Here is an 18,316-nt window from a genome sequence, read left to right on the forward strand (position 1 = left end):
TCAAAGCAAAATGTGTGTTAGAGAGCAAAAATTGTATTGAAGATTTTGAAGATTTCATATCAAGTATTTTTTAAATCTCAAACTCGCTAAAAATTGAATGGAGAAATTACATTTTCAAAATAAAAAGAACTCACTTTATGATTTATTTATAAAGATACGTCTACAGAAAAAAAAGCTTAAGAGAGAAAAGATGTGTCTTGTAAAATATGTAAGATCGCAAGTTCATGATTTAAACGATTTAGAACTTAAACAATGAAATCCTTAAACTGCAAATGTAAGAAGAAACCCACTCAATTCCACCCTCCTGAGACCTGTGTTTGGTGCTCGCTCGGGAGAAATCGCAAAAAAAGAGAAACCTTCATTTAAGCGAAGAAATCCCGCACTCAAATCACTCTCCTGCAATCTGGAATTGCGACTGTGTTTGGTACTCAGGGGAAATCGAAAATAAAGAGAGATCATTTAAAAAATGAGATTCCGTGCTCAAAGCTACTCTCCTCCAACCTGGAAGTGTGACTGTGTTTGCTGCTCTGAAGGAAATCGCCACAAAGAAATTTTGGTTCCTTTTGTTTCCTAGGGAGCCTGGTCCTTCCACTGAATGTGATTGTGATGCATTTCCTGTAGCGGGTCCTTCTGAGAGGTTGGAATCAAGGAATTGCCGTAAGTCTTTATCTTTAACGTTTGTTTTTAAAGTCTGTAATGACCAGGAAGGGCTTTACGTGAATTCTATATTTCTAAACCCACGCCTTAGAATAGCGTAGGAGTATGTTTTAAAAATAATTGTAACAACGAAGGAGCAAATCGCCATAAAGTACATCCCAGTGGTTGCAGAGGAAAGAGGACAAATCCATGAGGCTGTGAAGTTGAAGCCTGGAATGCCTTGGAGAACCCACGATGTTTGATATGCTAAGTTGTAGCATTCCTGCTAAGAAAAACTGCAAACAGGTAGTGGAATCAGCCCTAACGAGAGAAGTGTGTTGCAGTTAAATGCACTAAAATGAGTTGTAGATCATCAGAGTGTTTTGACTTCAGACATGGAGATGCCGAGTTTGGAGTTTGCCCAACCAGTTTTCGGTTTTGATTTGGTTCCATATTTCCTCACCATGCACCCTTCCCTGTGTTTTGGAATGTTCATGAATATCCTGTGTGTTACATGTTGTGAAAATTTGTGAATTTTTTTCTAATTTTAATTTTATAGGAGATTAAGAAAATGCATGAATCGCAGAAGAGACTTTGATCTTCTAAACTTTGTTGATACTGGTAGACTATGGGGAGTTTTGAAATTGGACAGAAAGCATGTTTGCATTATGACATGGCTTCAGGCCTTTGGTGGCCAGGCAGTAGAGTGTGGTGGTTTGAAAAAATGATCCTTGAAGGGAGTGGCACTACTAGGAGGTGTGGCTTTTTTGGAGTGGTTATAGCCTTGGTGAGGAATTATGTCACTGTGAGTGGGCTTTGAGATTTCCTCTTCTCAGGCTACTCCCAATGAGATGATATACTTTCTGATGCCCGCATATTTTATGTAGCAGAAGCTTTTCCAGTAATATAGACAGTGATATTATTTTCATAGAAACAAACATTTGTTTCATTGATTATTTGTATTGTTTTTCTGTTGTATAGATTTTACTCCTGAGTCTGATTATTTCTTGCCTTCTAATCTCCTTGGATATGATTACTCTTTTGTGTTTGAGAGCTTTCATTCATGCTGCAAGTTGTGAGTATGAGATCTCATCAATTATTTTAGGTAGGTACTTAGTGCTATAAACTTTCCTCTTAGAATAGCTTTCATTGTGTGTTGTTTTGGTATAGTATATATTAATTTTCATTGAATTCTAAAAAGTCCTTAATTTCTTCATTTTTTTTTCAGTTTTGACCCATTTTTCACTCAGTAGAGTTGTTTACTTTCCATGTATTTGTAAGTTTTGTAATGTTATTAATATCAAGCTTTATTACTTTAAGATCTAATAGGATACAGATAATTATTACAATTACTGGTAAATGTTGAGACTGATTTTATGTCTGACTATGTGGGCAATTTTAGAGAAAGTTACATGCAGTGTTGAGAAGAATGTATATTCCTTTGTGTTTTGGTTTAATGGTCATTTATTACCTGTTTGATCTGTTTGGTTATAACATCTGTAGTTCCAATACTTCTCTGTTTAAGTTTTTCAGAATGACCTGTGAACTGGTGAGGGTGGGCTATTGAAGTCTCCCATTATCAGTGTTTGAGATCAACAAGTGAATTAAGCTGTATTTGTCTTTCTTTTACAAACTTGAGTGCTTCTTGTTTTTAAGTCATACATGTTAGAGAAGTGAACTGTTTTAGTGCTGTATTTTTCCTTTGATGAGTATGTAGTGTCATTCCCTATTTTCTTTTGATATCATTGGTTTGAAGTCCTGTGTTAGATATTAAAATGGCTATTCCTTCTTGCTAGATAAGTCAATTGTTTTTGAAATATCCTTTTCTAAATCTTTACTCTGCAAGGCGTACTGTGAAGTTGCTAGTATGAGATATCTCCAACCATTTTATATAGACATTTTATGCTATGAACTTGCCTCTCAGCATGGCTTTCATTGTGTTGCATGAGTTTGGGTAGGCTGTGTATTCGTTTTCATTTAATTCTAGAAAGTCTGTCCTTGATATTAGGACATTTTTCATGGATGCAGCTAAAACTTGTATCCTGTATGGTTATCTATGTCTATCTGGTGGGGAACTGATGCCACTGATGTTATAAGAGATATCAATGAGCAACAACTGTGGATTTCTGTTAAATTGTTTATTGCTGTTTTGGTGATGGTGTCGATGGTGTGTGTGTGTGTGTGTGTGTGTGTGTGTGTGTGTGTGTGTGTGTGTGTGTTTCCATATATTTTAAATTGCTGTTCTGAGATGTTTTACCCCGTGAGTGTTTGCCTGGTTGTAGTTAAGCTCCATGGGTTTTAATTTTTCTTGTAATGTTTTGTAGGCCTGTATTTGTAGATTGATATCCCTTCAATTAAGCTTTATCATGGAAAATATTATTTTCTCCACCTATGATGATTGAGATATGTTGTGACTCAGCATGTTTCAGCTTTATCCCATGAGGTTTGGCCTGAGTGGGGGGGGTGTGGACCTGGAAACTCCTAGCAACGCAGCTGCGAAACAAATCAAACACAGGCATCTTGTCATCTTTAGAGAGCTCTCAGTTCCATGTTGGAGTACTAGAGTCACTTCTTTATTAGCCATCTTTTCTACTGTTTCTTAACCATCCTGCTAATACCACGAGAGAACCATTTCTCTCTTTGTTCTCCTCTCTCCTCTGGTTGCTTGCCCCTAACTCCTGTCCTCCCTAGTCACTCACACACCTTGCACCTCTGCCCAGGTGTAGGCCTATTCAGATGCTTAGGCCCAGAGATACAAATAGGAGGCATATTACCCTGAGGCCATGGTAAACAATAATAGCCTTACTGGCATTAACAATACAATAATGGGCCAGAGATTTCCAGTGTTCCTGTTTAGTGAAACCCAAGGCTGGATCTCAAAATATTCCATAGCGGAAATATTTTGGTCCCCGACAGAGATGTTTGCAGGTTATAATTATCTGGGCTGGAATCTGTGGTCCCTTAGAGTTTACAGCACATCTTTCCAAGCTTTTCTGGGTTTTAGCATCTCCACTGAGAAATCAGTGGAAATGTATGGGTTTGCCTGTGCCTGTTACCTGATCATTTACATTTGAAGTGTTTAATACACTTTCTGTCTTCTGTATTTTGAATATTTTGGTTATTATGTGCCAGGAAAATTTTCTCTTCTGAAAAAAATCTATTTTGTGTTCTGTACAATTCTTGTACCTCTATAGGTATCTCCTTATTTAGGTTAGGATTTTTTTTTCTGCCTGATTTTGTTGAACGTATTTTCTGGAATTTTTAGCTGGGATACTTCTTGCTTTTTTTTTTTTCAACTTTTTTTTTTTATTTGAATTAGAAACAGGATTGATTTACATGACAATCCCAGTTCCCTTCTCCCTCTCATCCTCCTCTACCACCACCCCCCAACTGAAATCCTATCTATCACATATCCTTTCTGCTCCCCCTGGATGGTGAGGCCTTCCATAGAATGTCATCAGTGTCTATTGTAATCCTTTGGGATAAGGCCTAGGCCCAGCCCCGTGTATGTTGTCTCAGGGAGTATTCCTCTGTATGGAATAGGTTCCCAAATTCCACATCTATGCTAGGGATAAGTACTGAACTTCTACAGGAGGTCCCGTAGATTTCTGAGGTTTCCTCAGAGAAACCCATGTTCCTGGGGTCTGGATCAGTCCCATGCTGGTATCAGTCTAGGGAGCAAGAGTTCCCAGATGTTCAGGTCAGCTGTTTCTGTATGTTTTACCACCCTGGTCTGGACTCCTGGATGATTTCTCTGATGTGTTCTTGGATTTGATTTGCCAGTATTTTACTGAGAATTTTTGCATCAATGTTCATGACCAATATTGGTCTTTAGTTCTCTTTCTTAGTTGTGTCTTTGTGTGGCTTAGGTATCAACTTTATTTTAGCCTCGTAAAAAGGGTTTGACTATGTTCCTTCTGTTTCTGTTGTGTGGAATAATTTGAGGAGTATTGGCATTAGCTCTTCTTTGAATTTCTGGTAGAATTCTGCAATGAATCCATCTGCCCCCCCCCCTTTTTTTTTGGTTGGGAGACTTTTGATGACTGCTTCTATTCCTTAGAGGTTATAGGTCTGTTTAAGTGGCTTATCTGTTCTTGATTCAATTTTGGTAAGTGATAACTGTCCAGAAAATTGTCCATTTCTTTTAAATTTTCAAATTTTGTGGAGTACAAGTTTTCAAAGTATGACCAGACGATTCTTGGGATTTCCTCAGTGTCCGTTGTTATGTCCCCCTTTTCATTTCTGATTTTGTTAATTTGCATGTTCTCTCTCTGCCTTTTGGTTAGTTTGGATAACGGTTTGTCTATCTTGTTGATTTTCTCGAAGAACCAACTCTTTGTTATATTGATTCCTTTAATTTTCTTTGTTTCGACTTTATTGATTTCTGCCCTCAGTTTGATTATTTCCTGGAGTCTGCTCCTCCGAGGTGAATTTGCTTCCATTTTTTCTAGAGCTTTCAGCTGTGATGTCAACTCTCTGGTGTGGCTATTCTCCAGTTTCTTCATGTGTCCCATAAGTTTGGGTATGTTGTGTCCACATTTTCATTGAATTCTAGGAAGTCTTTAATTTCTTTATTTATTTCTTCCTTGACCCAGGAATGGTGCAATTGGGTGTTGTTCAATTTCCATGAGTTGGTAGATTTTCTGCACTTTTTTTTGATTTCTAACTTTAAAGCAATGTGGAATGTGGTCTGATAAGACACAGGGGATTATTCCAATTTTTTGTACCTGTTGAGGTTTGCTATGTTGCTAAGTATGTGGTCAATTTTTGGGAAGGTTCCATGTAATGCTGAAAAGAAAGTATTTTCTTTTGTGTTTGGATAGAAAGTTCTATAGATGTCTGTTAATCCCAATTGGGTCATAACTTCTGTTAGTTCCTTTGTCTCTTTGTTAAGTTTCTGTCTGGTGTTCCTCTGCAGTGGTGATAGTGGGGTGTTGAATTCTCCCACTATAACTGTGTGAGGCCTTATTTGTGAGTTGAGTTTTAATAATGTTTCTTTTATGAATGCTGGGGCCATTGTATTTGGGGCATAGATGTTTAGAATTGAGACTTCTTCCTGGTGGATTTTTCCTGTGATGAATATGAAATGGCCTTCTTCATCTCTTTTGATTGATTTTAGTTTGAAGTCTAACTTGTTAGAGACTAGGATATCTACCCCAGCTCATTTTTTGGGTCCATTTCATTGCAATATCTTATCCCAACACTTTATTCTGAGGTAATGTCTGTCTTCTAAATCGAGGTGTGTTTCTTGTATGCAGCAGAAGGATGGATTCTTCATATCCAATCTGTTAGCCTGTGTCTTTTTATACGTAAGTTAAGATCATTAATATTGAGGGAAATTAAGGTCCATTGAGAGTTTATTCTTGTTTGTTTTTGATTTGTTGTTGGTACTGGTATTGTATGAAGATTTACCCTGCCTTTTATTTTGTGTTTTTGTAGCATGGGATTATCTATTGCCTATGTTTATGTGAGTGTAGTTAATTTCCTTAGGTTGGAATTTTCCTTCCAGTACTTTCTGTAGCTCTGGATTAGTGGTTACATATTGTTTAAATCAGGTTTTGTTGTGGAATATCTTGATTTCTCCATTTATAGTGATTGAAAGCTTTGTTGGGTATAGTAGCCTGGGCTGGCATCCGTGTTCTCTCAGAGTTGGTAGAATATCTATCTAGGTCTTTCTGGCTTTCACAGTTTCCATGGAGAAGTCTGGTGTAATTCTGATAGGTTTGCCTTTATATGTTACTTGGCCTTTTTCCCTTACTGCTCTTAATATTTTTTCTTTATTATGTGTTTGGTGTTTTAATTATTATGTGATGAGGGGACTTTCTTTTGTGGTCCACTCTAGTTGGCGTTCTGTAGGCTTCTTGTACTTTCATTGGCATGTCTTTCTTTAGGTTAGGAAAGTTTTCTTCTATGATTTTGTTGAATATGTTTTCTGCACATTTGAGTTGGGTTTCTTCTCCTTCTTCTATACCTATTACCCTTAGGTTTTTTTCTTTTCATGGTGTCCATATTTCCTGGATATCTTGCGTTATGGATTTGTTGGATTTCAGATTTTCTTTGATTGATGAGTTTATTTCCTATAGTTTGTCTTCAGCATCTGGGATTCTGTCCTCCATCTCTTGTATTCTGTTGGTCATGTTTGCATCTGTGGTTCCTGATTGTTTACTCTGCTTTTCCACTTCGAGTATTCCCTCAGTTTGTGTTTTCTTTATTGTCTCTCATTCGGTTTTTAGGTCCTGAACTGTTTCCTTCAGCTGTTTATTCGTATTTTCTTGGCTTTTTTGGCTTTCCTTGATTTCTTGCATCTTTTGGTTCGTCTTTCCTTCCATTTCTCTGAAGGATTTTCTGATTTCCTCTCTTAGGTTCTCTATAATCTGCATGAAGTTGTTCTGCTTCTTCTGTGTTGGGATGTTCATGTCTTGCTGGTGTAGCGTCCCTAGACTCTGGTGGTGTCATATTGGTTTTCCTGTTGTTGGATGTGTTCTTATATTGTTGTCTTCCCATCACTTCTTCCAGTGGGTACAGGTGGTGTCACTTCCTTTCCTGATGTGTATGGGTCCGGTGTTCGCTTCAGGTGTGTGCAATTGGCTCCAATATTCTGATGGGTCTCACGTTGGGTGCAGGCAGGTCTGAGGTACTCGCTCTCCAGGTGGGTGAGAGCAGCACTGGTGCAGAGCTGTCAGCTGACTCTGGGTTGCCTGGTCCTCAGGGGTCCAGTTGTCCTGTCTTCAGACCCCGGGGTGCTATTTGCCTGTTTGGGCAGGCCAAAGTTGGGCCCAAAGCAGGGGCCAAAGCAGCTCCCCTCTGCACTCTCTGCATTCTGTGGGGGCTGGACTAGCCCAGCGATCTCAGCAGAGTCAGGGTCCCAGGGTCCTCAGGGAGCGATTTAGTCTGCCTGCAGACCCCATGGAAGGGATTTGCCAGGGTGGACAGGCGGAATTTGGGCCCAGGGCAGGTGCCAAAGCAGCTCACCTCTGCACTCTCTGCACTCTGTGGGGGCCGGAATAGGCCAGCAATCTCAGCAGAGTCAGGGTTCTAGGGATAATTCTTGCTTTATTCCTATTATTCTTAGGTTTTGTCTTTTCACAGTGTCCCAGATTTCCTGGGTGTTTTGTTTCAGGAGTTTTAGATTGAATATTTTCTTTGACTGACATATTCATTTCTTCTTTGTATCATCAATTCCTGTTAGTCTTTCTTACATCTTTTGTATTCTGTTGGGCAAGCTTACTTCTGGTTTTCCAGTTTGAGTTCAGAATTTTTTTCATTTCTTAACTCCCCCTTACTGAACAACTATATTTCTCTACCTTGTTTGTATTTTTTTTTGCATTTCTTTGTGTGTGTGTGTGTGTGTGTGTGTGTGTGTGTGTGTGTGTGTGTGTATTCTTTTGTTTTGCCAGACTGGGTTTCTCTGTGCTTTTGGAGACTGTCCTCAACTAGCTTTTGTAGACTAGGCTAGTCTGGAAAGCACAGAGATATGCCTGTCTCTGCCTCCCAAGTGCTGGGATTAAAGGCATGCCCCACCAATGCCTGGCCATATTCTTGCATTTCTTTAAAGGATTTAAAGGATTTCTCTTGAAAAATCACTGTCATCTTCCTACAGGCAGTTATATATTTGTTTCCTGTGCTTGAGCTATATTGACATATACATGTCCTGCTGTGGTAGTGTTGCTGGGCTCTAGCGGAGACTTATCACCCTCACTGTTACTGAATGTCTTTTTATTCTGGTATCCAGACACCTGGAGTAGGAACATTATAGGTGTATGTACTGATTTCTGGTTTTGTCTTTTTCTGTTGAATGTTTTGTTTTCTAGCTTCAGTTTTCCTGCCCTGCTCAGGTCCAGTTTTCACCTGTAATTCTTGCTGATGTTGCAGGCTGTAATAGTGAGAATAGTTGAGGGTGGGAAAGTTTGAGGAGATTTTGTGATCCATTGAGAATGAGATGTTGTGATCTGGGGATGAGACCCACAACAGGTGTTCTGCTGAAGATCTGGGGATGATTATGGTGGAATGAAGAATGGAGAAACAGGGCAGAAGAAGCTGTCTGGTTTGTCTATATGGTTCTCTATTAGGAGTGGTTTATGTATTAGCAAGGGTGCCTACTGGAGTTGCAGGCTTGGATAAACTAAGGAATTTGGAAAGAAATAAGGAGAAGAATGTCCATGCAATCCACAGGACATATGGGCATGTAGGGAAAAATTTGCAGCCGGTTTTCTTTTACAATGCCAGGGATGAGAATGAGGAAATGGGTTTGTCAGAGAGGAAGGAGTGGTAAAGGTTTTCATTTAGTTTACCTCTTTCCCTGACCTACTTAGCTGGTGAGTTTTTTTGGGATTCTTGGTGGTGTTGGAGGCTAGGAGAATGGGATGAATTGAGGGGAAGGATTTTGGAGGAGAAAATTTTTGTGATCCATTGGACATAGTGTCATATAGTAAGGAAAGATCTTAATACATGTTTTACAGGGTGTAGGATTAGACTGTGAGGGTTGGATTTAGAGGAAGCAAAGAAAAGGAGATTTGTAATCAGCCTACTTGTTTCCTCAGCAGGAATTCATGGAAATCTCTTAAATATGACATCATGTAAAATGAAAATACAAGCACATATCTTAATACTTCCAACCATAATTTGGACATGATACTCATTACCATTACAAAAGAGAGAAAAATAAATATAGTGAGGAAAATGGGGGGGCAAAGCAAGTCTGAAAACTCAATGGGCAATCTTGGCATTCTCCATGTTCATGTTTAATATAAAGCACTTGAGTCTGTTTGTTTCATCGGGACCACTGGCTCCTTAATGATGACAAGGAGACTTGCCATTAAATATAAAAGCTCAGCTGATAGATTAGGCTTGTTTCTAACTAGCTCTAAAACTTAAATTAACCCTTGTCTGATGATTTATTTTCTAACTCAAGGCTTCATTACCTTTAATCTGTACTGCGCGTGTTGCTCCGTGGAGTACTGGTGTCTCTGCACCAATACCTTCCCTAGCTGTTGACCATTTAGCTTTTTCTTAAACCAATCACAGTGAAACATTTTCATTCATTGTAAAGGAATATGCCACAACACAGCACTCTTCAAATTCCCAATTTCTTCCCATATATGTTGATTGCAACATTTATTTCTCTTTTGGGTTGTTTCCACACCCAGTGTGCAGCTTTTCTTTAATTGTGTCTCAAAACTTTCTAGCTCTATCTGGTATTGACACTGGGCAACGTTGTTTAAATACATTTACGGCAGCTTGCTTTTGATCATGGTATTCTTCACTGTTGAGGCCATACTTTATTTCTATTCCACAAGCTGGAATTTTCCCTGGGTGGGAGTCTTGCACTAAGGTCTCAACCCCCTGAATTCCATGTATCTTCAGGACTTTCTTTAAACATGTTTTTTTTTTTTTTCTGTTCGAACAATTGACTTAGCTATACTACCCTCTCTAGTATTACTTTTATGTTTCGTACGTTTTCATGGCTGAGGTTGCTTCTTTTCATTATAGATAGTAGCTGCTGATAACCACAGAATAGAGTCAATGCTAGTCTGTCTAGCCTTGATATGAGAGTTTATGCTTAGTCATGTTGCATTCAATAATACTTCCTTTGGTAGATATGTTTGGAGCCTGCTGTATTTTGTAGACTGGGGAGAAGGGAAGGAAGGGAGGGCTGGGAGAAGGGGAGGAAGGACAGTCTGCAGTCTGGATATGTTGTGTGAAAGAGAGAAAAAGAAAGTTCTGTGAAGGGCATGAGGAGCAAAAGTCAGGAATACACTTGAACTCATTGGCACTGCAGAGGACTTCATGTCAGGACACTGACAGCACTGGAAGTTATAAATGGCAATTTATGAGACAAGAAAGCTTCTGTAAAGCAAAGGACACTATTCTTAGAATGAAGAGGCAGTGAATAGAATGACAAAGTCTTAACATATTATACTTCTGATAGAAGATAAGTTTCTAGACTATTTAAGAACATACAAGTAATGAGAAAACAAAACGTCTCTATTAAAATTTGGTACAATGCACTCAGAAGATATAATATGAATTGTTAAGGAATGTCAGTGGAACTAATATTTATCCCGGTTGTATTAGTGGGTTTTGGGAGCCCATTCCCTATGGAGGAATACACCCTCAACCTAGATACATGGGGAAGAGCCTAGTTCCTGACCCAAATGATGTGACAGACTTTGATGATCCCACATTAGAGGCCTCCCCCTCTCTGAGGAGTGGATGGGGTGTGTGATAGGTGTTGGTAGCGATGGGAGTGGGAGAGGGAGGGACAGGTAAATATTGGGAAATTTCAAAAAATGTTAAAGGTTCAACATCATTAGTCATGTTGGAGATGCAAAGCCAAGTACTTTGAGTTTTCTCTTCTCTTTCTCTCAAAGAGAGAAATGGGACAAAAAATTGAGTGGATAAGGAGTTGTGAAAAATCTGGCAGTAACCACGGGATTATTGTAATATGACAAAAATGTATTTAAAATAAATTAAATAAAAATAATTAAATTTAAAAAGAAAGGAAAAGTGGAATTTGTCCTATGATTTTCAAGAACAGAATGAAAGAACAAGATAGGGACATAGGAGCAGAAAATGGAAATTAGAATCAATTGGGCAGTCTGAATAAAGTCAACACTGAGAGATTGAAATCTGACCAGTCTGATAGATTGTTCTTAAAGCAGTATAAGAAAACTGTCCTTCCCAGGTTGAAGTCTGACAGGTCGGGACAGCTGTTGGCCAACATGTAGCTTGATAGAGCTGGGGATCTGGGAACATCAGTGCTCATTATAGAGATGAGACCGTCCATGCAGTGAGGCATCCGTGACAATATCGATTGTGAGCCTGGGTCAGAGGAAGACCCAGCAGCCTGCCCAGCGCTTGAGACTTTGGGTTCATGAGCACCACCCACGTGGAAAAGTAGAGTAATTGGACAAGCATTTAGCAAAGAAGATTTATTTCTGTCTGGGATCACAGAATCCCTCAAGATTATGGGAACTTGGGTTAAGAATAAACAACTGATAAAATTACGAAGGAAGATTTATATTATTCTGGGATCAAAGAATCCCTCAAGGCTGGAGGAACTCGGTTAAAAAGAAACAAAACAACAAAAAAGTTTTTCCTCTTTATCGGGGATCTTAGTTCATTGTCCCCCCAGGAAGGAATCATTAATGAAAAGAAATGAGCTAGAGTTGGCAACTGCCTCCAAGAGTTGATCGTCTGACAACATGGTAGACCAGGTGGGTTCATAAGACATGAAATATGAAATGCAGCAGTACAATGTGGGACGGGGCCAGGTTAGGGAATGGTCACTATTGAGAAGCCCATGTCAGGTTGGTTTGAAAAGTAAAAGAAAGATCCACATGATCTTCTTCTTCTTCTTCTTCTTCTTCTTCTTCTTCTTCTTCTTCTTCTTCTTCTTCTTCTTCTTCTTCTTCTTCTTGTTTGTTTGTTTTGTTTGGGTTTTTTTGAGACAGGGTTTCTCTGTGTAGCTTTGGAGCCTATCCTGGCTCTCGCTCTGGAGATCAGGCTGGCTTCGAAGTCACAGAGATCTGCCTGCCTCTGCATCCCGAGTGCTGAGATTTAAGGTGTGTGCCAAACACGCCTGGCCCACATGATCTTCTTAATGCTATTACATTTGAAGCTGCCAGCGCTTCTTTGCTTCTGCACCTGGATCCATGGCGAGTTAGTCCACTGTTATAGTGGCCAGTGGTGGGGTAGAATTCAACGTTCTCCATGTTGATTCTTTGGGAATGCTGGGGAGTTGCAAGTGAGGTCATGGAATTAGAGAGGTTAAGGTTGACAATGATACTAAGCTGGCTCTGCAGTGCAGGAGGGTAAGGAGATGTGGATGCCAGTAGGGACTCCTATTATGAGACTTTTGGGCCTGAAAAAAATCCCTGTGCAAATCTTGGCATGTCTGCTTTCACTTTGCAGCAGTAATCAAATCCCTTGTCCTTCAGCTGAAGTCTCCTCCTCCAGGAGGAGGACTCGGGAGATGAAAACCCTGACTCTCCTGGCCACTTGAAGGAGAAGCCTCTCCTTCTTGCCTTCCAGGTCCCGATCAACCCATTATACATGGCCCCTGAAAATGACCTGGATGACACCGACTCAACGATGGGCTTGGCTGGCTTCGCTCATATGGGAAAATAACCTCCTGTTACTCCCTTTTTCTAACTTCTACCCATCCTACTACTTCCCCATTGTTAACCACCCTCTTCCCTTCCCTCCTTGGACCTTTGGTAGGGCTCCTCTTGCTAATCTCCTTTGGCCCTTGGGCCTTTAATCGACTTGTGGCCTTTGTCAAGCAACAAGTGGACTCTGCCACTAAGCCTGTCCTGGTACAATACTTAAGCTCTCCTCCTCCGAGGATGACTTTGGCCCTCTAATATAAAAGACTTTGGCCCCTCTAATATAAAACATCTCATGTAGGGGAAGCTGTAGGGGAAGCTGTAGCCAGCCCCTAAGAAGGCGTGGCTACAGCTTCCCCTACAATCTCAGGCTGTTCCTCCAAAGAGGAAATACCCACTTCCCCATGGCCAGTTCCAGAGGTACAGACCTGGATGGTAACTGCAAGGAGTCCTCATCTCTTGAGGAATATGCCTGCATGCAATGAGGTCGATATCCTAAAGCTTTCCCACCACCAAAAAAAGGCATCTGGATAGACCTGCCTTTCAAATGGCTTTGAGAAGTCATCCATGAAATCAGAGAAAATTGTACTTTATAAAATCTACATAGATTCTCCAATTGGGGCCAGGACTCTTTCCCCCTCTGCTGAAAAATTTGGCCACTTCTTATTATACAAGCAAGGGGGAATATGTTGGGGGCCAAATGTCAGGACTGGGCATGAGGTCCTAGGCATCCTAGGCCATTCTTGGCGGGCCACACAGTTGTATATTAATTTTTACATAGCAGCTGCTTAGAAACTCAGCTCAAGAAAAGAAACAACTTGGCCCAGTCCTCCACCCACATTACAACATAAATAAGTCCTATGTCCTTTAGATATGTATGTGTGTGTGCTGTATGATGTGACTCATCTGCTGCATATTTACCATGGCCTTGCTGTGGGTAACTCTTTCATACATGGTGACAGAGTGAGAGGTCTCCAATCTTCTGAACTGGCATCATAGTATAGAAAAGATCTTTGAATGTGAATAAAATGTGTGTCTTCAGACAATGATACATTCTGTGGAGAAACACAAAGTCAGAAATATCCCTCAAGAACACATTCTTGCTTTGCAAAATTTGTCAATGCACTGCATGGTGTCCTAGACTGAGAGAATACCAAATGTCAAGTGCCAGGGGCAAGGTTAGCCTGCACATTGGAGTATAGATTATTAATTTTACCTCATGTTTAACTTGCATTTATTTGAAATCATTTCTTTCATCCATCACCTAATTAAACTGAGTTCAGGACATCAGTCTGCTGGATTCTAATCCTTTAATTAAAAGTGTATTTAGGTACTTAGAAATCAAAACAACATTTGTTTAAGGTGTGGACTTTTTCCTCTCTGGATCTTGATAGGATTAGCCGCCTATGATCTGCATGGCTGAAGAAATGAGCTCCTGCTATATTCTTTGTGAAAGTCCCTGCAGGCTTTACATCACACAGGGAAAATAATCAGGGTGATGTAAGAATGGGACTTGTATAGTGATCTCAGAAGCAGACAACTCACTGCACCAACCCTCAGGAGCAGCCCCTTGCCAGAAATTTGAGTCAGGGCTATTTTGGCTTTGCTCCCAGGGAGACACATTCTGCTTGGTTTCTCTAGAGACAGATATGCCTGCATTGCAGTGTAACTGTCATGGTTCAGTAATATTGGGATTACTTATTTATATTTATTTCTTTAAGCAAGTTCCTTTAAATAAGGGAATAGTAAAAAACAATTTCATGCAACCCTGTTTTGTTTGCTTATATCATTTAGTGTTAATCATGTCAGCAAGATAAACTGTCTATGTAACAAACTTCATGTGTTTTAGGTATTTGTTTTAGGGTTAACAAGGAATGTATATATAGAAATCTAAATATTGTGTTTGTGAATGAATTATATTTGTACTTATTACTACTGTAAGCAAAATTTGGATCACATTCAAGAATTTTATAATTAGTGATGTAAATGTTCTTTAACCTGTAAGGCTTAATTATTTTTTTATTTGAATTACAAACAAGATTGAATTGCATGAAAATCCCAGTTCCTTCTCCCTCCCTTCCTCTCCTACCACCGCCCCCCAAATTAAACCCTACCTATTGCATGGGCTTAATTATTTTTAACATGGTAATAGGGTTTTTTTTTAATTTTTTAAAATAAAAACCAAAGTCTTTCACATCATTTGGACAGGAACAAGGACCTCCCACCCTTTCTAGGCTGAGCAAAGTATCCCTAAACAGGTAGTGGTTTTCAAAAAGCCAGTTCATGCACTAGCTGTAAGAACAGGTTCCACTGCCAGAAGCCCCATAATCTGATCAAAACCCCAACTGACACCCACATTTAGGGGGCCTGGTTCTGTGTTTTTTGGTTCCCCAGCTGTCAGACTGGGGTTCATGATCTCCCACTTGCACAAGTCAGCTGATTCTGTGTGTTTCCCAAGCATGATCTTGACCTGTATGCTCATCACTCCTCCCTTTATACAAATGGATTCCAGGAGTTCGGCTCAGTGCTAACATTTGAATCTGCTTCTGCTTCCATCAGCTACAGGATGAAGGCACTTTGATGGCATTTAAATTAGTCATCAATCTCATTATTGGGGAAGCATATTTAAGTTATCCTCCCCACTATTTATTGGATCCTTAATAGGGGTTATCCTTGTGGATCACCGGATATTTCCCTAGTGCCAGATTTCTCATAAAGCCGATAAATGCTTCCTCTGTTAATGCTTATCTTTTGTTCTTTGTTCTTACCCCAACTCAAGCTTCCTGATCATTCGTGTTCTCATCCTCCCTAGCCTTCTACTCACCTCTTTAATCCTCCCTCCCTCCTCTTTTCCCAGTGCCCCAAATTTACTCAGGAAATCTTGACCCTTTCCCCTTCTTGGAAGGGTCCATGCATGTCTCTCTTAGGGTTCTCCTTGTTTCCTAGCTTCTCTGTTGTTGTGGAATGTAGGCTGGTAATCCTTTACACTATGTGTAAAATCCTCTTATGAGTGAATACATACCATGTTTCTCTTTCTATGTCTGGTTTACCTCACTGAGGATGGTTTCTTCTAGTTCCATGTGTTTTCCTGAAAGTTTCAAGATTGCACTGTTTTGTTTGTTTGTTTTTAACTGAGTACTACTCCATTTTGTATATGTAGCACATTTTCTTTACCCACTCTTCAGTTGAGGGCATCTAATTGGCTTCCAGGTTTTGGCTAGGACAAACAATGCCTCCATTAACTCAGCTACACAGATGTTGTTGTCCTATATATGTGCATCCTTTGGGTATATCCCTAGAAGTGGAATTGTTGGGTCTGGTGTTAGATTGATTCACATTTACAAGAAAAACTGCCAAACCTATTTCCAAAGTGTCTATACCAATTTGCATTCCCACCAGCAATGGAGGAATGTTCCCATTACTCCACATCCTCTCCAGCATAAGGTATTGTTGGCAGGATTTTTTTTTTATTTTAGCCATTCATACAGGTGTAAGATGGTATCTCAGAGTTGTTGTGATTTGCATTTTCCTGATGGTCAAGGTTGTTGACAAATTCCTTATGTTCCTTTCTGCCATTTGATATTTCTCTGTTGAGAATTCTTTGTTTAGATCCTTAGCCCATTTGTAAATTTGGTTATTTTGTTCTTTGTCCACAAGACTTTTGAGTCCTTTGAATAGTTTGAAGATCAGTCTTGTCTCAGATGTGGGGTTGGTGAAATACGTTTCCTATTCTATGCAATGTGGTTTTTCATGTTGGCTGTGTCCTTTACATTACAGAAACTTCTCCATTTCAGTTAGTCCCATTTATTAATTGTCCATCTCAATGTCTGTGCTACTGATACTATGTTCAGGAAGTGATGTCCTGTGCCAGTTGGATCAATGGTATTTCCCATTTAGTCATCTAAGTGGTTCAGTGTATCTAAATTTATTTTGAAGTCTTTGATCAATTTGGACTTAAGTTTTGTGGATGGCAATGGATATGGATCTAAGTGCAATCTTCTACACGTCAGCGTCCACTTATGCCAGGAATAATTGTTAATACTGCTTTCTTTTTTCCATTGTATAATTTTAGCTCCTTGTAAAAAACCAGGTGTGCATAAGTTGTGGATAAATATCCGGGTCTGAGATTTAATTCCATTGGTCTACCAGTCTATTTTGTGCCTTTTCCGAGCTATTTTCAGCATTGTAGCTCTATAGTGGAGCATGAAGTCAGAGATAGTGATGCCTTTGAATGTTCCTTTTTATACATGGTTGTTTTGGCTATCCTGTGTTTTTTTGTTTCTCCATATAAAGATGAGCATGGTTCCTTCAAGGTCTGTGAATAATTATGCTGGAATTGAATTGAATCTGTAGATTGCATTTGGTATGATTTCCATTTTTTTCTGTGTTCCTCATACCTTTCCAAGAGCATTAGAGATCTTTCCATTTTCTGATATCTTCTTTAATTTCCTTCCTTAATGACTTAATGTTCTTGTCATACTGGCCTTTCCCTTGTTTGGTTAGAGTTACCCCAAGATATTATATGGTGTTGTTGCTATTATACAGGCTGATCATTCTCTGATTTCTTTCTCAGGCTTTTTATCATGTATAGAAGGACTAATGATTTTTGAATTACTATTGTATCCTGCCACTTTGCTGAAAGTGTTTTTCAGCTGTAGGACTTCTGTGGTACAATTTTTGGGTCACTATATAATCTAGCTTATCATCTGCAAATAATGAAAGTTTGACAACTTCTTTTCCAGTTTATATCCCAGTGATCTCCTTTTGTTGTCTTTTTGCACTAGCTAGAACTTCAAGTACAATATTGAAGAGATATGGAGAGAGTGGACAGCCTTTATTGTCCCTGATTTTAGAGTAACCATATTTTTTTGTCTCTCCATTTAGTTTGATGTTGGTTGTTGGTTTTCTGTACATTGATTTTATTATGTTATGTATGTTAATTTTATCCCTGAACTTTCCAAGAACTTCATCATGATGTGTTGTTAGATTTTATCAAAGGCTTTTTCAGCATCTAATGAGATGATCATGTGTTTTTGCAGTTTTTTATATGGTGTAGTACCCTGACAGATTTTCATAGTTTGAACCATCCCTGCATCACTGACATGAGGTCCACTTGATCATGGTGCATGATTTTTCTGATGTGTTGTTGGATTCCATTTTCCAGTATTTGATCTAGCATTTTTGCATCAATATTTCTGAAGGAGGCTGGTCTCTAGTTCTCATTCTTATTTGTGTCTATGAGTGGTTGGGTACCAAGTTATTTCTAGCCTCGTAAAAAGAGTTTGGCAATGACCCTTTTGTTTTTATTGTGTGGAACAGTGAAAGATTATTGTTATTAGCTCTTCTTTGTATTTCCCTAAAATTGAAGCCCCTTATTTCAAGACTCAATGATCTCTGAGGAGAAGAATTCAGAATGATTGTAGGTGATGTCCCATCTGTGTGCACCTCCTCCCTGTATGTTTCTTTAAAACAGGTTAAATTGAAAGGATAAAGCCACAACATATTCAATTACCTCTGGGTCTCTGGCTCTAATTGACAACAGAAAAAGCCCCCCACCCCGTGATCGATACTTA

At 39.4% G+C, this 18,316-nt stretch overlaps 1 long non-coding RNA gene across 3 annotated transcripts in view; it reads left to right on the top strand.

Moving 5' to 3' along the window:
• The first annotated feature begins 529 nt into the window (after positions 1–529).
• The window catches only part of LOC113838609, a 31,122-nt gene continuing 13,335 nt past the window's right edge, over positions 530–18,316 (top strand). For 2 of the 3 annotated variants that reach the window (XR_003488710.2, XR_003488709.2), the window contains exons 1-2: positions 530–657; positions 1,618–1,741. This is a non-coding gene — a long non-coding RNA (uncharacterized LOC113838609). The other variant, XR_003488711.1, reaches the window with a different exon arrangement.

The sequence above is a fragment of the Cricetulus griseus genome, unplaced genomic scaffold (genome assembly GCF_003668045.3).
Source record: "Cricetulus griseus strain 17A/GY unplaced genomic scaffold, alternate assembly CriGri-PICRH-1.0 unplaced_scaffold_44, whole genome shotgun sequence".
NCBI classification, from domain to species: domain Eukaryota; kingdom Metazoa; phylum Chordata; class Mammalia; order Rodentia; family Cricetidae; genus Cricetulus; species Cricetulus griseus.